Source organism: Topomyia yanbarensis, chromosome 2 (genome assembly GCF_030247195.1).
Source record: "Topomyia yanbarensis strain Yona2022 chromosome 2, ASM3024719v1, whole genome shotgun sequence".
Lineage (NCBI taxonomy): Eukaryota > Metazoa > Arthropoda > Insecta > Diptera > Culicidae > Topomyia > Topomyia yanbarensis.
In genome coordinates, this window is record NC_080671.1 from 400,077,023 (window position 1) to 400,102,580 (window position 25,558).

Genomic DNA, 25,558 nt, shown 5'->3' on the forward strand with positions numbered 1-25,558 from the left:
AAGAATAAAATATCACGTTATCGTGATATTTTATTCTTGAATTCGAAATTGACACGTGCAGTAATGTGACTACTGTTCAATATACACACATAAGGACAAACAAACAACTCGCTTCCAACTACATTGAATTCGGGTAATTTGTAACATTTAGAGCAAACAGGGTCAGCCACAAAAGATAACCTGAATAGTGGTCACAGTGGCAAAGTTTCCTCTAACAAAAAATATGACAATATGAGTTCGTTTAGAAAACCGTAAATGATTTGCGGTATCTTGTTTTGTGAACTACGCCATAAACACGGTTCGAGGCTCCACACTATATTTTTGATGCTCAGCGCCATTTCCGTTTTCTGTCCAGACATTACGCTGAACCTTATCGAATGAATAATGATGTTCGAGGTCCTAATAGTTTTCTTATACCTGCTGCTCGCACCTATTACTAGTCGCTATAGGCTGTACATGAATATATGACATTTCACGACAAAACCCAAATTTTGTGAAATAGTTCACGTGAAAATTTCAAGACCATGTGCAGAGTTCCATGAAATAGAAAATGATTACGGATGTCTTCTAAATATCACAAGCATTAAAGATAGATCGTGAATCATGTACTTCGAGTCATGAATCAGTTCACAAATCCATGAATAATATTTTATGATTTTGTGAATTATTTCACGAGCACGGATATTGAATCGTGACTGTTATATTTGGAATCATGAACTAGTTCATGATGATTGAAAGGATTCATGAATAATATTCCGGGTTTCGTGAAATAGTTCACGAGTAAATATGTTTTCCAAAAGCTATGAAAAAATCATTATTCAACCTTTGGTTTTATGAATGATGTTCATAAAGTTGTGAACTAGTTCACGTACAGAAAGTCAATTTGGTAATGGTATAGCGAAAATCGTGACTGAAGATCACAAAACAAAAACAAATATCTTAATAAATAAAAGCGTTATTTAGGCGTCACTGACTAAAAACGTAAGATAATTATAAAACACAAACAAACGTGATTGTTCCAGAGTTCATGGCACTTTATTCACGTTTTTGGGAACAATTCTTTTCCATGTCAATAATTTCTCTTAAATTGGTTCAAATCTTTGGAGGTCGATTATACGCTTAAACTTTTTCTCGGTCATCTCGCGTGACTTTTATATCAAACAACTCCACTCGAAGGGTGTGTAGTTCTTGTTCATGCATATTAGAGTGGCAAAAAAATGACCCCTATCGGCTCAGCCTTGAGTCGATTCCTAGTTCCACCAAGAGTAATAGCACCAAATTTGAAGCAAATCGGACAAGTCTAGCTACCGGACCAATCAACGTGGAGAAAACCCACTAGCTCGCATTTTCGGGGCCGAATTGAGTTTTCAAAAATTCCATATCAACATTTGAATAGGGCTAATAAGATTTGTAAACAAACTTTTGTTTTGCTGATTTCTCTTAATTTGTTATAATTTCAACACAGAAGACAAGTGAAATTGATTCTACCAAGGGTAAAGTTGTTGATTTATGTGTATCTTTCATGAAATTCAACTCGACAGCGGAATAATGAGCGAAATAAGTTTGTTTACAAAAATCTCATTAGCCCTTTTGAAGAATTGATATTGAATTCATTATTTTTCTGGTCAGTCTAATGGCAGTGTTGGGATCAATATTCATGTACGGACGATGACAAATTCGATGACAGGTGTTCTTATGTGGCAATCTCCACTAATACCTTCCTACCTAACACCAAGCACTCATGCGCAATTCGATATCATTGCACAGACCACGTTATATGCTTATCAAGTCCAGATAAACGAAAACTGTCAACAGACGGTACACAGAAAGGTAGTTGAATTAGAACGGGATTCAAATATGAAAAATCGATGTTGCTTATACTTATACGTAATCAACAAGCATTAGTGTATGCAGTAAAGTAGCATATAATTTGCATTTGGGATGCTTCTTGAAATATATTAGCATTTGTTATACATATCTGTTGTTAAGCAGTATTCAAAAACTGTTTGAAAACATCTTGCCAGTAAGCAGCATTCCAAATGCACAACACCAATAAAGAAGCATTTTCATGGCACAGTAGTAACATAGCCGTATATTTTGCCAAAAGCGAATTTTAATTAGCATTTAAAACGGCATAAATACTTATCAGGTAGCCGTTAAGACGCATTTAGCTTGCTAATTGACTACCTCGGGGTATTATATCATCATTTTCCATTATTAGGAGCTACTTATCGTTTACGCGGGGGATTATCATATAAACGGTCAAAATCATTCTGAATATTTGCAAGTGGTTCTGTAAAAAAGGTTCCATGTTGAAGGCTTAACCATTTTTTGAAGACAATGTTAATTTTTTTTTTCGTTTAAATATAATAGATTATTTGGGAGATATTCATGCGTAGAGCCGACATGTTTATTTTCGGTTGACGTCCCGGATTGCAAGAGAACTTGATCGATTTTCATGATATTGATACCAAATTCAAGGTAATCACAAACTCTTCAATGTAAACCTAAAAAAGAAATTTTTTTTTATTTCGATTGTAGATTTTTATTTCGAATTTCGCGCCAACTCGAACAAAAGTTGGCAGCACCCTCTCAGATTTTAATGAAACTTTCTGTACATGAGAACTTTGTCACAAAAAGCCACTTTGCATACTTTCTTTTTCCCAAAAAAGATCTAGACTGTCTTTTGAAAAGGGTTTTACCATTTTTTTCAAATGGCTATAGTCTAAAAATGACCATCCTACAAAAAATGTTGTAGGAGTGATTTTAACAAAATTAGTCAAATTTTTTAATAAAAATATTGAAAAAATTCTACATTGACTACACTGAAAAAAATCGATTTTAAAAATTTAAATCGATTTGCAAAAAGAAAGCCCATTTTTGATTTGGATGAAATTTTGTTCCAAGATAGGTAATTATGTTCCCTACCTACCCTATGGTATAGCATCTCGGAATGGACTGGAACGAGGCCGAAGGGATTAGTTTAACGGAGATCTGGTACTAGAATACTTAGCGCACGACCAGACAACATGTTTAATGTCACGATAACCGCCACCACAAGCGCAGAGACCGCTCTCCACGACCTCAATGCGCCGGAGATGGGCCTTCTACGTATAATGATTGTACATGACCCGAGATATCACCCGAATGAAGTCATGGCCCTCATCCATCCTCTTGGACCAAGATTTGTTGATACCTTTGGGATTCCTAAACTTCCATCGCTCCACGAAATTTCCCAATTTTCGAGCGTCCTCTGAGAAGAAATATTTAAAAACTCGTTGAAGCTACGCGATCTTTCATAAATATCACCTTCTAATGCCTAATGTCCACCTTCTCATTATCATTCTAATTCAAGTGTCCGCTTTCTCATAACCCGGAATGAAGCACTGCGAAATAAATTCAAACTAAGGTTCTGCTATGATTTTTCAGATATAATACTCAAAAACTCCCAATGTTTTCTCCAGGAAATACAAAGCGTGTTTTCCATGCTCCATCAAACGGAGAACCTCCTGTAACTATAACGATGTGGGCATGGTCGTTGATAGATAAATATAAAACCATCAATTTTGTGAGGAGAATGTTGGCAGCATTGCCTCTTTTATGATTGCACTCACCACTACTGTCATAATATTTAGCATAAAAGCGATGCATAGCTGTCGTCATATGACGAACGTTCCGTGTATTCCAATCGCAGGATGAATCGAATACACAACGTAGGTCCTAGCCACCGGACGAAACATTATTTCTCTGACGATCTGTCCGTTAATCCATCGACAGACCGGTGCCAATAACCGCATTTTTCAGCTTTCATCAAGTTTTTCATTTGCATTTGTAGCGTCATGCATATTGGGAAAAATTCGGGCGATCCGACGTTCAAAAGTTCCTTTCGCGTAAAATTTTAAGCAATCTCTACCCACTACGAAGTAGGAGACTGTGCACGATTGTTCGCGTCGGGTACTCGTTTCGTTTGACCTTCAGCCGTAATGCAAATGCATTGTGTAAAACCTGGGGGAGAATGCAGGCACTGAAATATTGGGACACTTGGGGTTTTTGATGTCCCATGTAGAAATTCCTGCTAGTTTCTAAGGTTACCGAGATCAGAAACCACTTACTTCGGTTTTGTAACAGCACCCTTCAAGGGACACTCTCAGGCCTTTACGAGGAAGCTTAGGAGAGAAAACTGATTTTCCTTTTTCGGAAATTTATAGGAACATTAGAATATCCCACAATCGGATGGTCACACTCTCGCTCTATAGTGTACAAGCAAACGTAGAAATTAGTCGTTGTCGGTTGCGTAGCGCTCTTTTGCATTATCGGAGCGTTCGTTAAAAGAATGTTTCATTTTGTCCCCACATAATTCATAGGCGGGATATGTCGAGAGATCATGCGGAATCGCTCCACAGCAGGAAAACTTTTCATGATTCGCTCCGCATTTTCCACAGCGTGCCTTGTTTCTACAATAAGTCGCTATAGGCCCAATTGTTTGCAACAACGGCAGTTCATGCTTCGCGGTACAAAAAGGCGAACAGGTAGACTAGCCCCGTCCAAAAGATCAAAGTTTGGAAGAGCAGATACGGAGAAAGGTTCGAAATGAGGCTGATGGAAAATAAGTTGTTTTCGTATACTGCTTGAATTTTCCTGAACGCAATTGCTTGCGAACCAGAAGGGTTCTTGACGGAGCGAACCCCATACTTCGCAATTAAGGCCCCCGGTTGGAGACTACACCATCAATCTCTACTTCCCGGGCGGGTACATAGACAAGCTACTTCTTCGTACACGGCCAAGTGGTATTTAGTTAAATCTCGCATATATCGGTGATGTTAAATGGCTTATCTTTGCCCTCATTCAAGTTAGTTATGAATATATACCAAGTTCGTTACTGATACTTTTTGCATGTATCAGGCAACTAGCAGTTAATTCCCAAATGAGATGAGATTCTGAGATGATTTTAACTTTCATTGGTTTCGTTTTCGATAAAAATACACTGAAAAAATAAATTCAGTTTGGACAATGAAAAGTTTTCTTCGTATATTTTTTTTCCTTAAAAGTGCACAACTTGAATTTTTGATGGTAGGTAGGGAACATAATTACCTATCTTGGAACAAAATTTCACCCAAATCAATAGTGGTTTTTTTGTAAAACGACTTTCAATTTTTAAATTCGATTTTTTTCAGTGTAGGTGTCGATGACGATTTTTTTCAATATTTTTATTTAAAAATTTGACTAATTTTGAGAAAATCGCTGCTACAACTTTTTTGTAGGATTTGTCATTTTTAGCCATTTGAAAAAAATGGTAAAAAAGTTTGACCCTATTCAAAAGACAGCCTAGACCATTTTTGGAAAAAGAAAGTATGCAAAGTGGCTTTTCGTGACAAAGTTCTCATGAACAGAAAGTTTCATTAAAATCTGAGAGGGTGCTGCCAACTCTGAATACGATTTAGCGCGAAATTCGTCCTTAATATCATTCGCTTCTTCGGGTTAGAAAAATCTCTTATAAGAAATTTCTAACCCTATGTGCGGGGTCGGGACTCGAACCCAGGTGCGCTGCGTATAAGGCAATCGATTTACCAACTACGCTACGCCCACCCACCTTTTTTTACTATTTTTGGCAGAAAGCGATAGAAATTTTTTTTTTCGTTTTTTGGCCAATAATTATAAAAAAATCTTGATGAGTTTGAAAGTCATTTAATTTTATATCAATGACATGAAAATCGAACTGAAAAAACAGGTCGACGTTGCGCGTTATTATCTTCCAAATGAAGTAATAGATTTTTTTTAACAACGCGCTAAGATTCAGTATGATTTTGACCGTTTATATGATCACCTCCCCTTAATGTGAGTACTTTCTGTCAAAACTCAAAAGCTTAGTGTAAATTAAACTTGGTTTTTGTGTTTCGTATTCTTTCATAAGTAACTAGGACCAACTTAGGGCCAAGTTAGACGATATATTTAAATTGTATCTAAAGGTATTATGCCCTTAATGCGCAAATTGGTTTAATCTAATTTTTTCTTTTGAGAATAAATATTGTATAGCTCAGTACAATTTATCTGTTTCGAAAAGGGAAGAAACGCACGGTTAAGTCAATAGTTGAAGTTGTTTTCCCCAAAATATGAACTACATTTTTTTTCAATATTCTTAAAGGCGCCAGTCATTTTTTTATTTAATTTTGTTAAAATTGTCTCATAAACTCTACTACGACTATTTTAAGATGTAACATTGCGCGTTTAAAATTTAAGATATGGTAGAGAGAGTATTGTGATTAAATGATTCAATGCCAAGTTTAGAATTATTATTAATCTATACCATCCAACTGAATTCCAAACAGTCGGTTTGTTTATGTACAACATTTCGAGATTATCATTCGACTCATTCAAACTATTAAATGTGAAACACTGCTTTAAAATAACAAAAGAAAAAGAAAACAAAGAAAATCGAGTAAAACAAACGAAAATATACTGTATGTTTTTAAATGGATACCCACTTACAAAGCTGCATGAACATTTTCATTCGTCAATCCTTGGTTTCGCCAAACAAAAAACGGGACCGACACCGACTGAAACAGAATTTCAACGAAACAGCTACCGTACGCGTTAAAAGATGCTCACCGATTTCCGACAAGTTAACCGCGGACAGATATAAACAATAATGGACACATAAATTACGTCAAGATAGGCAGCCTATGTAGAGACTCGGATGAACAGTAAAATATTTAAGCTAAAACAGCCCATTATCGCTTACGACACAGAAAAATTATTACAGAACAGTTTTAGTCGATGTTGTGAAGGAATTTTTCTTCGTAGATTAAATTTGTTGTTTGATCCCATGTATTATGGAATTCAGTAGAACTGTTTACATACAGCGTTATTAAATAAAAAATTTTAGGTGAACGGAGTTTATCGGCACTAGAAAACATTCAACTCCTTCATCGACCGCCAACAACAGCTCATTGATTTGCAGATTGTGATGAGATCATCGCTGTTGATTAGCAGCTCCCTCGAAGCAGCATTGTGTTGACTGTAACAAAAACAGGAGACGATTGAGTGTTAATTTTTTATTTTACCACACCAAACCGAAACAGGTTCCGCGTGGATAAAAGACAGCACAAAAACAAACGAACTCATCTTCGAACGCTGAGTCTGATGACGCGAGACCAAAAGCTGATAATTGGATTCTGTCGACATGTGCTAGAAGTTTCGAAGACACTAAATTGCTAATTTGTCGCAACTTCGGGTTAGAACAGAGATGAATATTCATAAAAACACGACTGGCGGATCTTTTTATTCGTGGATTCCCTGAATTTTGGGCCCGCTAACTGCCTATATTGCCTCCTAACTTCCATAATTTTCAACCATTTACATATAGAGATTACGAAATCTAGTCAGATACCGTCGAAATGGGATCTCTTTTCTTTCATAATGAAAACACCCCGTCATCCGTGTTTCTCACCAGTACAGTGGGAATGTCATAAATTATGCTAATTTTTGCACAAACCTCGCTTCCTTGCCGATGCCTCGCTGTTCACGTAAGTCACTAAACCACTATCGAGATTCAAATCTTTATCATTTGGTTTAATCTATTTTTTATATATTTCACTGCGACTCGTCACGGAGTAGGTCGGCCACATTCATGCAAATAACAACCCTGCATGCTGCAGTGATGATCAAGCCACAGCCGGATAAATCTGTCATCATGACCTAGCGACGATGATGCTTATGCATATCGCTTCACCGCTTGACTAGCGAGTGAAAAACACGACGGAAGTCGCCAGATGAGCATTGTCAACTGAGAAAAAAGCTTTTTAACCCATCAGGTGACGTCAGTAGTTAACTCGTTTGTTGCGCAACTAACAAATGAACCTAATCCGACAAAACAATACCCGGCATCTTACCTGAACTTACACAATTTTCAAATTATGATAACACAAAGAAACTCTCGCTATATTCGTTTGAAAACAAAGCAAATTATTATGACAAATTTAGATCATAAGTTTATCGTGGCAGACGGTCATGGTTGTGCAACTTTTGTTTTGTTGTTTGTGAACGAAGGAGACCCCAGCTATAAAACATCCTACAATCGTTATCCAAGTTTGGGAGCATCGTCGTCGTCGAGGGCAGATTTCAGTCGGCATCGAGGGATGGCAAATCTTACCGGATGTTAGTTGTTATTCAATGAACTAGCCACTTGAAGGATTCAGGTTTTAAAACACCGCTCGTGATGTTGCAGCAGCGTCGTAAACAATCCGCTGTTATCAGCCGAAATGAGTCATGTTCCTTTGGTGGTATGGTGAGATCATGTCGATTGAATAGAAGCGATTGGAGTTGTTCCGATCGATTGAACACTACAGGAACATGATTATTTGAATATTCCTGATAGAAGATGACTATCAGTGAAGAAATAATTAGAACCTCAAAAGCTTCGCATGACTTTGTAATCAACCTGGTTCAATATAATTCAATTCAGCTCAAGTGCGCATAAACGTTTTGTTGTTTTGATAATTATCTTTAAATTTACCGCTGGAATAATCGTTTTATTCCGGACATAAACTAACCTAACTCAACTAACTCAATTGCCTATCAAATGATCAGTTGGACAAGGTGTCACATTCAACATGCATTCTTTCGTCTTATACCTTCATCCAACTTGGAATGGTTGGGTTTAATTTTTTTTTAACCTGAGCACAACTGTTCTGAGACATTTATAAATTGTTATCCTCTAAACCGAAAATATGGATAAATCGACTGAGGAAAAAGGGAAACTGACAGTTTCATGAGACGTGATACTCCAAACTCATGCTTGCAAGCATGTCGACTTATAACACAAATAGCATATCCATTTGGAGCTTCAAGCGTTTGTTAACTCCTATTCGAAAGTTTGCACGACGTCACCCGCGTTATGGTTTAGTATGGCCAAACGGGTGTCGAAGGGTGTCAATCAAGATTGTCTGACGTCTTCTTGATCATCATTAGCGTTAGAATGATCATCTCTGATGGTGTTTAAGAACTATTCATATTATAAAGTGGATACTTGCTTGTTGTTGTTCCTCCTATACAGCTTGATGAAAAATGATGAATTCATACTCATCGCGTAAACAACAATGCCTTAGTGATCCGGTTCGTAGTTTAATTCTGCACAAAAGGAACACGGGAAACTTATCGATGCGTGTGTTGGCCAAAATCACGAAGCGTTCGAAATCCGCGGAGTTTACAATAAAAAAGAAACGGTCCCGTACACCGCAAGAAGTAAAATGCAGCCGTACGCCTCTTGACATCAAACAAGTACAAAAAAATCCTTTAAAAAGAAACGGTTCCCATCTTTGTACAATATACATACTAGAGAACCGAAAGAATGTATTTTAATCAGTGTTTCAAATAAACCACACATATCACACAAAGGAGCCTATTTCCAAAGGAGCGGTGGAAACCAATCATTGTTATGCACTTTTCTGGGAGTGAGTAAAATATCAAAGCAATCCAAGTGGGTTTTGACTCTTAGGTTTTTACTCCTGGTTTTGGCTCCTCCTGTCCACTCCGGTTTGTGATTCTTATTCTGTCGCCGCTTATAGACCGAATTTAATTTTAAACTTTGCTAACAGGTCTTCAAGATTTTGTATGTTTAATTTCTCAATTATCCCAGCAGTAGGTACAGGGTGCGTCAGCTGGATGTATCATTTTACAACATTGAACAACTTCGCCAATTTTTTGCCGCTTTCACAAGTAATTTTATGCCATTTAAACCAGGTTTATTATACAACGTAGATTATATAACCACCCCTATTTGATACACAAAAAGCAGCTCTTTTGCGGGCGTTTTGTATGACATTGGACAGCATATCGGGCTTAATCGCAGAAATTTCAGCTCGTATATTAGCTTTGAGTTCGTCTAGGTACTTAGGTTTGCTAGAATACATTTTACTTTTCAAGTAACCCCACATAAAAATATCTGGCGCCGTTAAATCCGGAGAATGAGGAGGCCATTCCAAATCATTTTTGAGACAACGCGTCCTGGGAATTTGCTCTGCAAGAACTTGATTGCGGTGTGGCAAGGTGCCCCGTCTTGTTGAAAATAGAAGTTTTTCAGACCTTTTTTTCTGCATTTGTGGACAAAGTGCGCCAAAATCCAACGGTAGCGTCCGTTGTCGATGGTCTCTCCCTCTTTGAAAAAATAAGGACCGATGCTTGTTTTGGAGCACACTCCGGCCAAAACAGTTACTATCTGGTCGTGCAGTGGTGTTTGATGTATAACGTGTGGGTTCTGTGTCCCCCAAATTCGAAAATTTTGTTTATTTACTCCGTCGGAAAGGATGAAGTGAGCCTGCCATATTTTTTACGATAAACACGCACAGTTTTCACTATTGAACGATCGTTTTCAATGTAAAGAGCCAAGATTTCAGTGCGTTCTTTTGGTGTAAATCGACTTATAGCTAAAATGGCACTCCTTCGAGGTCTATCGAAAAGAAGCTTTAGCCATGATCTGTACCAAGGATCTGTTTTGCTTTTGTGCTTAATAAAATGAAAATTGAAAATCTAAATTGAGCTCGGGCTTTTAAATTGTATGCTGCAATTATAATCTAGTAACCTGTTTTCACTCCTTGGCGGTTTTCACTCCTCAGGAGCCAAAAAACCAGGAGTGATGAAATCATGGATTTTAATGATTTGTCAAACTATGGTTTTTTCAAAGCATGCTGATTGGAGTGATTTTTGAAACACTGATTTTAATTGATGATGAGACTTATGTAAAATTTAAAGCCATTTCGGTAAAAAAGTGTTGGTATGGTAAGCGATCTGTTGTTGGTTTACGGGTACCAGATGCAATCGTTGTTGAGTGAGTGTTTGTTACGTTTTGATCCGCAAATATTATATTAGCAATCGATAGCGGTGTGCTGGTGTCCCAAACAGACGATAAGTTCATAATACCCCCACGCTCAAGGTTCAGTATCACCCCCATTATATGGTATTTTGATAGTATTTGTAATGGCATCATCCCATGAAAACACCACCGCCATAACCCGCAGATTCCATGTAAAAACCATATTATGGTGTATTTATGTATAATAGAGATCATTTTACGGTGTTTTGGTGGTTGTAAAGTTTGTAGCGGACCATATTCATTGACTTTTTAAGGGTTTGTATGATGTTTTAGACCATGAAAATTTGCTCGGGGTTGCAGTAGATGATTTTTTCATGATAGCTGTCCATTGTTTCCCGTGATGTAGCGGCTGGATACAGAATTGACACGTAGAGATCTACTCCGGATGAGTAACGAGCGTATTTTTGGAAACACCATTGATTTTGGTTCGAAGGGTCAGGTGGGAGGGATAGGTTTTTCTAGGATGCACTCTCACCCCATGAACACCTGAGAAGAAGTTCTTCAAAATATCTTCCCTAACAGAATTTCTCTCCGTAAGCTGATATGAGTTGTTTAATTGCGTTATTAGGGGTACGCGGTGTCAGATCGTGTAGTGGTACCTCGATCGAATCATCATCCATATATACGATAATGCTGACTATAATGTTTTCGTATTCGACGTTGTGCTGTATGTTGTTTCGCTAATCGAACGAATCTGCTTGAGTAATGACCCTGAACAGAACTGCAGGATGTGAACACCAGCCACATAAAGTTCCATGTTCACTTTTCACAACTGCTCCACTTTCCGAATAGACGGTCTTACGGGATATGTTGAAAAATCCGCAGAACAGTTTGCTCATAGTGGAGCAGCTATTTAGTTGGGATAGCAACACAGTTTGGCAGACTAAAGCAACGATATTTTGATTCAGCAAGGCACCGGAAACGACACACTGATAGGGATGGTTCCTCGTGTGCCTTTCTGGCAACGCAGCAAGTTGGCTTATGTTCTAAGCAAGATTAAAAGGTAGACTAGACTTGACCTACTTAAAAACAAGTTTCGATAACTTAAACGACTTCATAATATCTGGAACAGTGCCCTGCTGAATTTGACTGTGAACGTGTTGACTTGTTTGACTGAGACTACGTGACAAACATTCAACCATTACGAGTATATAGACACCTTTTCTAATTTGTGACTACTGAGCGGTCTAAGATCAAGCAACCAGGAAGTCGGCCATAATTCGGAACATATTGAATTGCTCGGCTACAATGATGATTATGATGATGATGGTTGAGATCGGTGCAGCTATTACTGATGCAATAATCAAATAATGTCGTATGCACGTGAACACACACTACACAGCTGTTTCAATTCGTCGAGTGGAGTCGTTCAATATAAGAGTTACGCGAGCGTGTAACCTACCGCCACAAGTATGAACCAATTTTAGGGAAATTATCCATCTTGGCCAGTATAATGATCCTCGTTGACCACTCTTCGATTCGCGAAACAAATTCCTTTTCGGATGAATTGTTAAAAGTTGCCAAAAACATTATTTTTATTTGTGTCTAGCCACGATATTGTTAGGTCTAAAAATAATTAGCGTAAACTTTTGGAAAGAAATTGTTCAAGGAATCTAGCAAAATTGCTATTTTTGGACAACAGGTTTGCCAAATAAGCAGTTTCCTATTGTTGTGACTACGACTTACCTTTCAATATAGAGGCTACTTTTCATTGAAACAGAATGCGGAGTTTTTGAAGGTTAGTGATTTCCATTGTACTAAACGGAATTACACAATGCCTAATGTAATTCCTAGGAAATACATGCATAAATTGTCTATTATATTTCGAAGTACTTATGGCTTCTATAAACAATACGAAAAGTAATTTTCAGAATATCTTTCGAAAGCGATGCAGAAAACCAAAATTTCACAATCTATTCGAAGCAGAGCCGTCAATATGGAGCATTTAAAAGACCTTATCGAAGAATGGAAAATTATATAAGTCTCACATGCATTTTTGTGCTTCATTTATCGTTTGCTAGTTGAATGAGAAGCATATCGATATTGGAGAGAAAAGGCAATCTACGTTTTCGTCGTCCATGTAATCTATGCATCAATTCTCCAAATTAGTTCTAGTTCTGATAAAATGATTTTATCCGTTAATGCGACTTAAGGATTTTTAAAGCAATTTAAATCTACCATTTGTCACTTGACGTTACTTGTACCGACAGCGTATATCGATCACGACTTGCTATCTTCGTCAGTGTATTCTTTCTGAGCTCCCGTTGCATCATAGCCGAATAGCTTTCGGTGGGACGTAGGCAGTTTAGTAGATTTATGTATCCTCAAAGCGAAAATGTTTCAAATAACCCTCATGTCATTCCCGCACACTATCAGACCCAGACGGAATTCTTCATTGCGCTGCTCTAAATATGACAAGACGTTTTTGGGGGTATCCAACATTTTAAATTTCACCAACAACTTCGTAAAACAGATCGAAGCAATCTGAATGGAAATTAAAGTTATCCGGAGAAAATTTTGATTAGGTCATAAGTAACAATGAGAGCCTCTCTTTGTTTACCTTCTCTATCGGTTATTACGACGTCACTATAACACTTTGTACTACTTTTCGAAGACACATCGAAATCGGATGGTTTTACTAGAATATTATGCAGAGATGAGTAGTAAATGTTAAAACGACTGAGTAATGATCAGAAAAGAAAGACCCTAAAAAAATCTCTAATTGTAACTTGCGATCTAATATAATTTTTCTACTCATATATAAAACGAATTATTTAAACATGCAAACGAATATAGAGCTACATACGATGGACGTGATAAAACATTACAGTACAAAGATAGTCCATTTCAGTACACCCATGCTTTCGAAAATGACATATTATGATGGCAATTGGAAATAGAATGAAACATTTAATTACTTGAAATATCTGCTTCCGCTTAGTTATGTCTGCAGTTAGCAGTATACTGACAGAATTAACACATTCCAATCTGGCCTGATAGTTACATACTCTTGTTTGAGGATAAAGAGCGCCTTGGCCAAAAATTGAGAAATGATGGAATAGGGAGGATTGAAATTATATTCAGTATTCGAACTTCGCCCATGCCAGTAAGTAATTTTTTGTACTTCATGATGCGTTTAAGGCTGTTTTCATATTATTTGATATTTTTACCAATCCACGACTTCTTTGCTAGGGGGAAGTTTGTCTGTAATTGATTTCAAACCTAATCCTCAATATGACTCGAATCTATAAATATAAGCGGTACAAGTTATTGTAAAACGAGTCATGTAAGTGGAATATAGACGAAATAGAAAACACCTCAAGTGTAGCCAGGCCCGTAGCGTGCGATCGCCAGGGTTGGCCTCCGCCAAGGGTACTTTAGTGGGACGCTAAATCATTATGTGTTTTATACAATGAGAGGAATAAGTCGAAAAACAAGTCAGTAAAGAGTGCAATTTCCAGGCTAACACTAAATTATTGTTTGAAAATTGAACTGAAAACGAAACCCAAGGTGTTTAATAAAAGGGGGCGCAAAACTGATAGTCTACCAAAGGCGCCAATTTCACGACCTTTTTGTCCACTTATTGGGAATAAAAACAAATGGTGTTGTTTTCAAATGATAAGTGAAGAAAAGAATAAATAACGAACGTTTTTGAGTTGCACTACACGAAAATTCCAACTGCAAAGACTTCAAATGAAAAGAAAATGGCGCTATTTATTGTTAACTTTATGGCTCATTTTCTCAATTTCATGGTAACATAAATGGAATCGTTAAATCTGTAGCAAAACAAAAAACGTCAAATAAGTCTGATCGATTATATCATCTAGAAGACAACCTCATGCCGTGTCATGAGAATTGATATCTCCTCGGTGCCGGGAGGAGTCCCAGAATAACAAGTTGCCGGTTTCCAAGCTAGGTATAACCAGTCCTACCCTAAGTTGAATCTCTGGTGCAAATGTTGAGCCCCTTAAGATTTCTGGTGTTCTTGGAACCGTTGGAAAATACTCGAATGTCTTAGACTAGGCGGTTTACTTGTACCCCCAAGGTGATCGTCCGAGTCGCATAATTCATGAAATAACATTTAAAAAGCAAAATTTCCAAATGGGGGAAAAATTTGGACAATCCTAAATTTTTTATGCGTAAGCACACAAGATCTAACCAAAATTTTTCCCGTTTGGGAATTTTGTATAGTACCAGGCGTTTCTTATACCCAAATACGGTTTCGGTACGCATTCCTCGTTGGCAAACCGAACTTCTATGATTACTATCAGATATCGCTCGGTATCAACCAGTCGTTTAACTTTCATGCAAGACATGTGATTTTTTTGGATTTTGGTGTTTAACATGCGCCAATTTGGTGCTGGTGTGGACTTATCTAACTAGCATTAAGTTGGTGTTATTTACCGACGAGAAGAATCCGAAACTCTAAAAAACATATTAATTTACAATTGGACCGTTCTATGCGATTGACTGGAGCAAAACTTCTTCAAACAGCCGTGCTTCAATAGAACCACACATGACAAACTGGTATCCGTACACCATCTATCTCAACTTTATGGGCAGGCATGTGGAAGTGCTAGTCCTTCATAAAATACTTGTCAACAATAAAGTCATTCGTTAGCTTTAGTCGGGCTATCACAATTGGGTAACTAAATGAATAAATCTTCTTTTACTGCAAAAATCAATAGATTAGAAAATACAGGAAACAACAAGCAGCATTCTAACAATATTTTTACTATCGAAGTAAAAGCTCATCCAGGGGGCGAAACTGAGACTCCGTCAAGGGTGCCAGAAGACCGCGCTACGGCACTGACTATCGTGGCCTATAGTTTAATTTAGCAATTGAAGTTTGTCCACAAAGTTGAGGTTGTAAATTTAATAGTCGTATGCTAATCAGCAGCCGAAGATAAGCCCGTAAGGTATTAGGGGGTTACATACTTTTTTATTTAGCAAGGAATAAAAAAAAATTACTTTATCTGAAAGTACAATTTCTTGAGAATATTTTCCCAAATTTTTATAGAGATCCGAGAAATAGATTGAAAGTTACCGCGCTTCGTCTACCGAGAGAAGTGGTAATTTTAAAATTTTTTAAAAAATTTTGAAATTTAAAAAAAAAATTAAACTCAATTATCTCGAAAGGCCGCTTTTCCAAAAATGGTTTTTCCATGATCACGATTGCCGAAAAGCCACTAAAGCGATTTTCTTAATCTTTTTTTGAATTAATCGTAATTTTTCTCCTACCTTAACGATTCCATTTTCATGCATAAATTTTTGTTTTATGAATAAGATTATTTTAATAGGTACAATTTTTAGAGCCTAAAAGTAAGTTTTTGGTAAAACGTTCCCGAATGCAGGAAAAAAATAGAATTTATTCAACTAATCGTTAAGGTACGAGGAATACTCATATACTAATGGAATTTTTTGAGTTTTGGGATTTTAGTTGATGTATTGGTCTTCAATCGTGCAAACCTCTTAAATAAAAAAGGGTTTCAGGGAAAAAGCCATAACTCCGCCAATGATCAATATATTTTTATAACATTACGCTCGTTTATTTCACTGAAAAATACTCTACCAAAATACTATAAGTTTACTGTAATGAAATCATTGCTTTATGCCTTTACGTAAATTCAAACATTCATTACATTTTTCGCACAAAAAGGTATGTAACCCCTTAACTGGGCAAGTGAGCAAAAATCGACAGTCTCCATTAGCTCTGTCACCCAACGAAACACGATGGGTAATGAATTAAAATCAGACACCACGCGATATAAAAAAAACCCGGTCTTGGTATCTGGTAGGCAAAACAAATAGATCAGATGTATTGGCAGCACTTGTTGTTGTGTGTGATCTCGCTTTAGAGTCACTGTCACCAATGCGATAATCATGTGTTCTTCCTGGAACATCATCATAGCCCAGGGATAGCATAAAGGTTTGTGCATAGGACCAGAGTCCCAATGGCTGCAGGTTTGTATTCTGCCTCTGGAGAGTAATTTCTTCACATAATTGCTTTAGTTAAACTCACCATTACGATCTTTTTTCTCCGTTGGATCAATCGAAAAAGTATCAAAATAATATTATGCTTTAGATCGATAGCCTTTGTTTGCTTTTGCATTCAAGAACAGCTCATGTTGTAAAGAAGGAACAATATTAGTTTTTATTGCAATGCTATTGGTTACCTCTCGAGTAAACAAATTTAATTGAATATTTTGTCTTCTTTTTAATATTCAGAAATGCTTGGTAATAATTCTCGAAGTAGTGAACTGGACTTCTTTTTGTTTTCTAACCATGATTTACTGATATTTACCGATTCAACATTCTCAATGTTCTCGGTAATTTCGATAAGTAACAAACCTGTGATCCACCCGATTGTCTGGTTTATACAATCATAGGGACTATCCATTTTAGATTAGTTTAATCCGACTGAGTGGAAGCGAAGTTGGATTAAACTAATAAACTAAATTGGACGAATAAAAGCATTTTTAGGTTTCAAGCAGTGCGCTTCCAATTACAGAGGAACTACTCCATCCGAAAGATGAACAGTAATGCAAAAACCTCTGTTTTCCTCAAAAGAGTTTTTGCACTAATTTATGCTTGAATTTTTCACTGCATTTTGCACTGATTATATCACGTTTTAACTATCTGTTTACGAAGATAGAATATTTAGATAAATGTACATATCCTAAAGATTGTGCTGGCTATAATCATTTTCATCAATTTTATTATCATATAAATCATAAATAATTTATTTAACGAACGACCCAAAAATCCAATGATTCCCAAACATGTCTGAAGCATCTTCGACCAAATATCTGCCGCTGAGCGACAAACAAGAATCAATATGTAACCAAAATAGTAATCCACTTACCCACCACCGGACGACATCCGTCCTCGATAGCAGTCAAATGGAAACTCTCCATCCGCTACACGTTGAAGGTCGCCCGGACGCCAACAACGATACGCGGTAGAACAACAATCGTTCCCCCTATTCCAAAGAAATGAAACGGCGACCAAAAGCAATCGAGCCAAGAGTGAGCGAAGGCCGCCGACATCGATGGATTTTGTCACGCAAATTGAAGAATACCCAAAAAACAAACGCATGACGTAATCCATTTCGTACGGGCGTCTGTTTTTCGATTCTTGCAATGAACTCTTGCAAAGATTAACGGACGGACCGGCAACGACCGTTTTGGAATGAGTGAAACATAGCGTTTGCTTTGCCGAAAATGGGATTTGTCTTGGTCACAGTGCATCTTGGGAAGTTCATACTCATACTACTTTCGATACATAATTTTTATTTTTTTCATGTGTTATCACCGACCCAATTGCGTAGATAATTTGTCCGGTCATCCATATTCAAATTTATACTCTCAATTTTAATATTACTTTTCGAGTGTCCCAATTCCATAAAGTGAAAACTCCTCGAATCAACACGACCTACTTTATTCAAACTTCGTCAATAGAGTCAATCATATATTCCTATAGGTATCAAATTTCCCCGACCATCATCTTCGAAATGCATAAATTTTGGAACTTTCATTCGCCAGAAACGGGTTCGCAGTCTTTTATTGCCGCGACAAATCTTTACTTGGCTCGTTTATGACCCGCAGCTTCCCTCCCTCCCCCGAGAACTCACCTGCACGTTGCGATGGGTAGGGTAAGCACTGTGTTCCAGCAGCGCGCCGACAGCATTCACCTCAAACAGACTGCAAAATTAACACGTCCCCGTACTGGCACAAAGAAATGCCACGACACAAAACACGTTCTCGGCGACCAAGAAATGGAGAGAGAAGGAAAAAATCACGCTGTCAAAAATAACAACCAGCCACAAATTTCAACATTCACCAGCAATAATAATAATAATAATATTAACAGCAACAGCACAAAACACCGCCCGAAAAAAAAATCCGCACTCTTGGCTACGGCGATTTCACGAGTTTCTTCACCTCAGCGCCGCTGGAGTGTTTCGAATCTTATTTTCTGTATTTATTAATACAACTACTATCTTTCGGCTAACCGTTTTGGGACAACTCGTTCGCCCTGGACCAGGAACCCACCTTGGGCTTTTGCGTAAATGCTTATCCGCCGACCGCTCTTTCGTTCCCCTCGTTTCGCACTGTCTTTTCGTTTTATTGAACACTGATTTTTCTTGCTTCAATTTTGCTCTCTCGGATTGCAGCAGAGTTTGGATAGTGCAGGCGAAAACAAAATAAAAACACAAGGCACGCACGCACACGCAGGCACCGACAATTGCGCGAATGACCACCACAAGAAATTATTGGTCGGTAATTTCAGTTTAACTTTAATGCTATTATGGTTATATTTCCGACACTTGTGCAGTACACCACCGCGATCGCTGCCGTCACCACTTTACTGTCACTCGCAAGTGATCCCTTTTCTTCTTTGCTTCGATCGGTTTCTGTTGTTGTTGTTGTTCGACGCACTTATGCGTTCGTGATTTTTTTTTTCGTTCACACGTTAGCCGTTTCGCAACCAGCGGTTTGCACACTCACTTTTGCTCTGTTTTAAATTGAATATTTGGATGCAAGCAAAAAAAAACGGGGAAAAGTGGTCACAGTTGTTTGAATCTGAAAGAAAAAAAAAGAAGGAAGGTTGGGTGAGTTAGGCGCGGCATCATATTTAGATATGTAAATTTAGGCTTGATTCGAATGGTGAAATATATGGATTATTAATTCAGCGATTGGCTCTCTGGCTGTTTTGCACTTGTGAGTGAAGGCGAAAATAATTACGCATAAAAAGACTACTGTTGTGTAGATAAAGTGGAAAAGATACCGATTTATTTCCATATTTACGGTTTTTTGTTCAATTTAGGCTTCATCAGAGATCAGGCCAAAGATTGCTAAAATAAAACCAGTTTGATGGGATCCATAGTCAGATAGTCCGCGAAATACAAAAAGATTTTCAGAACGCATCACTATGAAGAAAAAGTAAGGTGGAACATTTCTAGATTTGTTGCTTGCGAAATCCTTCAAGGCGGTAGGACCCGCGAAACGTAACCAACCATTCGAAACGATGATTGTAAGCATGCGATGAAAATATGTACGGCGAACGGGCCAGCGAATAACAATTTCCGTCGCTTACCAATCGAAACAGAAAATTGCACATGTTAGTGGTGTTCTCCTACACTGGAAGCTGTTTGTTCGAAGAAACAAAAAAGATTAGATAAGTGACAGTTTTGTTAATGTTCTATAGAAGTTTCCGAAAAAAATATCACGTTTGGCAAGCAATTTGACGCAGCAAACTGAAAAGTGAAGTTGTCGTCACTTTTGTATTCAGTATAATGTTTTGTTTCAGTACTCAGATTTTTTTTCGAGAGTTGTCTTACTGGAGCTGTTAGAGCTAGGTTTTCGGAAGGGCTCCCCATCATTATCATACACTACAATTGCAGATGAGACGGGAAATATCACCCACTGCTTAAGGCCAATTGCAGCCGGAGGTGATTCTGGATGTGATATTCATTGTACGGTTCACCTATGTGTGGGCGTAGAAACTTTGCGGTAGCGTGTATCATCGCGAAGGGCTCGAGCGTTTATAAGTTAATGTGTTCGATCGCGTGTGCGATTGAATGTCGTGTGTGCTCGCGTGCATGTAACTTCGCGTGCATAAATTCTATTTTATAACCGTGTGCCTTTCGTATATTCGCGTGTGTTCTTGGATGGTCACGCGTACCGTCATTGCGATATTGGGTTTTCGGTGTACAATTCAGATTCTGACAGGAAGTGCGTTACCCCATATATCATTAGAGTTCCCGGTCGTGTTGCTATGGAACGTGTTGTCTAGCGCAGTGTTTCTCAACCTGGTTTCCGCGGACCCCTAGGGAGCTGGGCATCCGCGAAAAAAAATACATTTTCTGAGTACTATTGAAATTCCAAGTCTTGTTTCCTAACAAACTGAAAACAACATATTGATAGTATACAAAAGGGATGTTTATCCGTGGGGGTCTGCATAAACCCAGGTTGTCACGACGAGGAGAGAAAAGGATGGTTCGCTTGATTTTCTTACCAGTTGAATTAGCCACTTTTCCTGTCGTTGTTTCTTCCTGTTTTTTACTTTAAGGAATTTTCTCTTACTGATGAGGATTCGCTGTTTTAAACTTTGGAACTTAATTTATTCAGAAAATATTTACAAAAGTTATCTTAAAGCTACATGATGCCCGCGCGATTCATATATCGTTACGGGAAAATTTGTCCCTTTTAGTCCTTAAGTTTTTCCCTATTCTCCTGAGATACGGTGTAGATTTCCTATGACCTTAGAAGGGCGCAATTCCTATTTGTTTACTTATATATTTAGCCCTGCCTCTTCAAGACGGACGTATTTAACCACAATACTGATTCCTGCTATTCAATCCTAGTCCAGTCCCGCAGGGCTCACAAAATATGCGGTTATACTTGTACCTCTTTTTCTAAGATTTTATTACTATCCTAACCGCAGAGTAAGTGAGAAGGAAAAACCCAAAGCTAGCTAATCGGACTGCGTATGACACGCTTATGTATATTAGGCGCGGGAGGTTGGTAAATAGACAGTGATCCCTTTTTCTGTGTTCTTTTCATTTCATTTTCGGGATTTTAAGATCAACATCAATCTTCCCTACGCGTAACAGTGATGCATTTCTTATGCACTGCTGACATTGTATAATTAACTCATTTGAGCGGCAACACAGGGTGATTTTTGGGGTCCGTGGCACGAAAAAGGTTAAGAACCGCTGGTCTAGTGGATATGAGGGTTTTCTTTTTTAATTGGTCCAATTGAAGGCATGGAGGTAGACTTCTGGTCGCAAGGATGAAGACTTCCGGAAGTGACCGATTCACGATCACGCGTACGTGGGAGTTTGTATAATCACGCTTGAGTCCGTGCTGTAAATGGTGAGACGTTCACGTTAGCAAATTTACGAAAATGCGGGTGTAGGTTGTGTGAATGATCGCGAATGGCTCGAGCGTTTGTATGTTAACGTGGTTGTCGCTTGTGTTATCGTGTAACTTCGCGTGCATAAATTCGATTTTACAATCATGTGGCGCTTCGCATATTCGCATGTATTTCTGAATAACCGCGCGCGGACCATGAATCTGATGCTTAATTTTTAATGTATGATACAGATGCTAGAAGAGAATCAGTTTTCCCATATCACTAAAGTTTCCGGTCGTATCGCCATGAAACGTGTAGTCTAGTGAATATGAGCGTCATTTTTGCTAGGGCCGAGGATAGAGACATCCTGAAATGACCGATTCATGATCACACGAGTCGTGGGTTAATGCTTGAAACCGGGTTTGTAGTTTATAGGTACTACAATGCTCACTTAATTAGCCGAGTGTTTTGATGTTAGCGAGATCGCCTTAGCCATGTGTAGATGAATGCAATTGCATGTTTAGATGAATTCAATTGCATGTTTGTGTCGCTGCGAACGTCACGACCGTTTGTACGCTTGTAGGTATGAGAGAATAATCAATCATTTGTTTTACTGAGTGTTAGTACGAAGGAAATTTGGGATATAGTAGGGGGACCCGGGATTATTTGGACCCATCTAAGCAAATCGCACTTTTAGGTGGATATATGTGACAGAATTTGTCGGCCAAAGGTCCTATTTGTAAGTTTAAAACCTCAGCTACATTTTGAAATGACAAAAGTTAGGTTACGATTTGCAAAACTCTACGTCTCTCCATCGTTTTACAAAGCAGGGGTACACTCAGGTTTTTTACGCAGTTTTTTGCGCGGTTTTTTATGGTTAACCACATTAATTCAAAAATTTGCGTAAAAAACCACGGTAATTCAAAAATCCGCGTAAAAGAAAAGGCTCAGCAAAAGACAAATATTTTTGAAAGCTTTTTTATGCGGATTTCGCAAAAATATTTGAATGTTTAGAAGATTTTGAGAAAGATGACAGAGACGGGTCTGGAAGACTCCTTACGGTCTGCACCTCAACAATATGGGTATTTTCGGAATGGTCTTGGAGAGTAGGTGCCAGAAATTGATATTTGACACCATTTTGAACTCCAAGATACCTATATTGATTTGGTTATAGCGAAATTCGCTATAACCAAATCAATATAGGTATTTTCGGAATGGTCTTGACGAGTTGGAGACAAAGGCCGAAGTTTGATGTCATTTTTAAATTCTAGATGGCGACCTCCCGTTTACCGAAATTCCCGCATAAAAAATCTGGGCAATCAGGTGGTAAGCGTGACCACCACTCATTCCAGTTGGTCTGGGTTCAATCCTAACCGAGGTCGTTGAGATTTTTCTGAGGTGAAAAAATTTGTGGTCACGTCTTCCTTCGGAAGGGAAGTAAAGTCCAGATAGTGGAGTCACCTCTCTGGCGTCGGTAAAGAAGATGTAAAATTCAACTTCTATACTTACTAACAAATATCTCCTCCTCCCGTGATACTTGTGCAGTGCGCAGTAGTATATACGGCCTCTAGCAAAAGCAAGTATCAGACTAACATTCCTTCCCTTTCCTTCCGCGATCTACGTTCGGGCCTGGCCGGTGTCGGTATTGATCAATAAAACAGTCAGTTAGTCCAGATCGATAACGGAGTAGCAGCCAGGGGTGGTCGCACAAGCTCACAAGGAACTCTCCCTCCATCTTGGTATTCAAAATAATGTCAAAAATCAATTTCTGGCACCTACACTTTAAGACCATTCCGAAAATACCTATATTGCATGAGTGATAGCGAATTTCGCTAAACTGGAAGTCGCCATCTTGGATTTCAAAATGGCTTCAAAATCAATGTCAGGCGTCAAGACCATTCCGAAAATACCCATATTGATTGGGTTATAGCGAATTTCACTAAACCTTCTGGCACTTACTCGTCAAGTCCATTCCGAATATATATTGTTGAGATGCGGACCATAAGGAGTCTTCCAGAACCGTCTCTTCCATCCAAGTTTTTTGCATTCAAATGCAAAATCCTGTTAATTGCGAAATGCGCGCAAAAAATCTGCCAAAATCCTTCTAAGTTCTTTGCATTTAAAAGGACTTTGAACTTTTTTTTTTCAGGAAAAGGACTTTGAAAATTTTCGCGAGATCCGCGCAAAAAAAACTTCTAAAAATATCTCTAAGTCTTTTGTTGAGGGTTTATTTGCGCGGATTTTTGCATCAACGCGTTTTTTTACACGGATGTTCCAATCAACGCGGTTTTTTTAACGCGGAGTTTTTTATACGGTACGTATCCCCCCCCCCCGTAAAAAACCTGGGTGTAATTCGGACCTCCCTACAGGACAATTTGGACCGTCATTTTTTTTTTATTTGTTGCACAATAGAATTGTATTTACCTATAAAATATTTATTGGATAAAAAAGAAAAAAGAAGCAAAAAAAATGCGTTACGCAAATTTACTAAGACTTCACGTCCGGATCTGTCTCACCATTCGTATTCTTCAAGTTGTGCCCTAGCATAAATAAATTCGTCTGCAAAAACACCCAGCCGATGGAATAGATATCCAAAAAGATTCGTCATCGACGACTTCGCTTTCCGTTCAAAATCAAACGCATCGGGTTCGGTCGGACCATATCCGATCTTCGTTCGGATCAAAGATTAGTATTTTAAGGATTTTGAAAGAAATATTCATGCGTTACAGATATCTCGAATGTTCCTCAGAGAGGCTCATAATTTTGTTCTCCTGTCTAAAGCAAGCAAATGACATTATTGGCGACAAGTCTTTTACGTGAAGGACTATCGCGTCTACATGTTCGTTCACACGGTTGAGATTGACGGTGTGATTATCGGTACCGACGGTCGTGCGTGGGGTGAATGGGGTTGGCTGTATCACGGACCAAGGATGCAAAATGCCTACCTTTTCTGCGGCTGTAATTTTTCTGCCTACATTCTCATTTCTCTCTCGATGCTGCTGTCATTCGCTAGTGCAGGACGCCCAGCGCTGTACGGCTGCCTGTGTGCAAAGCAGTAACATGACAAAAAACTACTGTCCCCAGTACAGCCACCAGACGTGAGCGGTACAGCTTCTCTTTCCTTATTTTACATTTTTTAATATTTTCAATCTTTTTAATATTTTTATTCAAAAATGACTACAATGAATGCGGCTCATTTACGCCACGGCCGGCATCAACGCTTTCGTGTGCGGGCCTCTCCCTTTGACTATGCAGAGAAAAATGTACAAAGCGAGAGAACAAACTTTACTACGCCACACTCTCACCGAGCAGTCGGAGTACAGCAGCAAAACAAAAATGTATTCTACTGTTGTACGGGAAAATGTACTCGGTTTGGCTACCGTTCTGACAAAAGCTGTAGTAATGCGTCGCTGTAGCGGGCTGTACGGCTTGTGCAAATGTAAATATACCGAAAAAAATGTAGTTTATCGGTACCGTTGGCATCCCTGTCACGGACCCTATTATCGAGTGAGTGAACATTTTGAAAGATGGCACAGAATGTGACAAAATTGTGCGACACTTCAAACTCGTATCGGGTAACCTTTAGCACGATTTCTTTGCCTAATCACATGATCATCGATAAGGTTCGTTTGCGTGTTCGTACCGCGCGTCATGCATTTCACTAAATACAAGCAAACGGGCCATTGTAGCAATAGGACCCGTGCGCAGAGAATCACGAGTATGAAAACCCTTAAAAGATGCTCCAATCACGCTTTTGCAGAAATACTGAAGAGATCTACACCGCTCATCACAGTACACAGCTGTAGTAAAACTAAACAACTTAATCCTATT

General features: G+C 38.4%; 1 protein-coding gene across 2 annotated transcripts in view; it reads right to left on the minus strand.

Moving 5' to 3' along the window:
* Positions 1–25,558, minus strand: part of LOC131684914 (uncharacterized) — a 334,000-nt gene that overhangs the window by 302,443 nt on the left and 5,999 nt on the right. For both annotated transcript variants that reach the window (XM_058968165.1, XM_058968163.1), the window contains exon 2: positions 18,501–19,452. The gene's annotated coding sequence lies outside the window, so the exon portion shown is untranslated. The remainder of the gene's footprint in view (positions 1–18,500; positions 19,453–25,558) is intronic.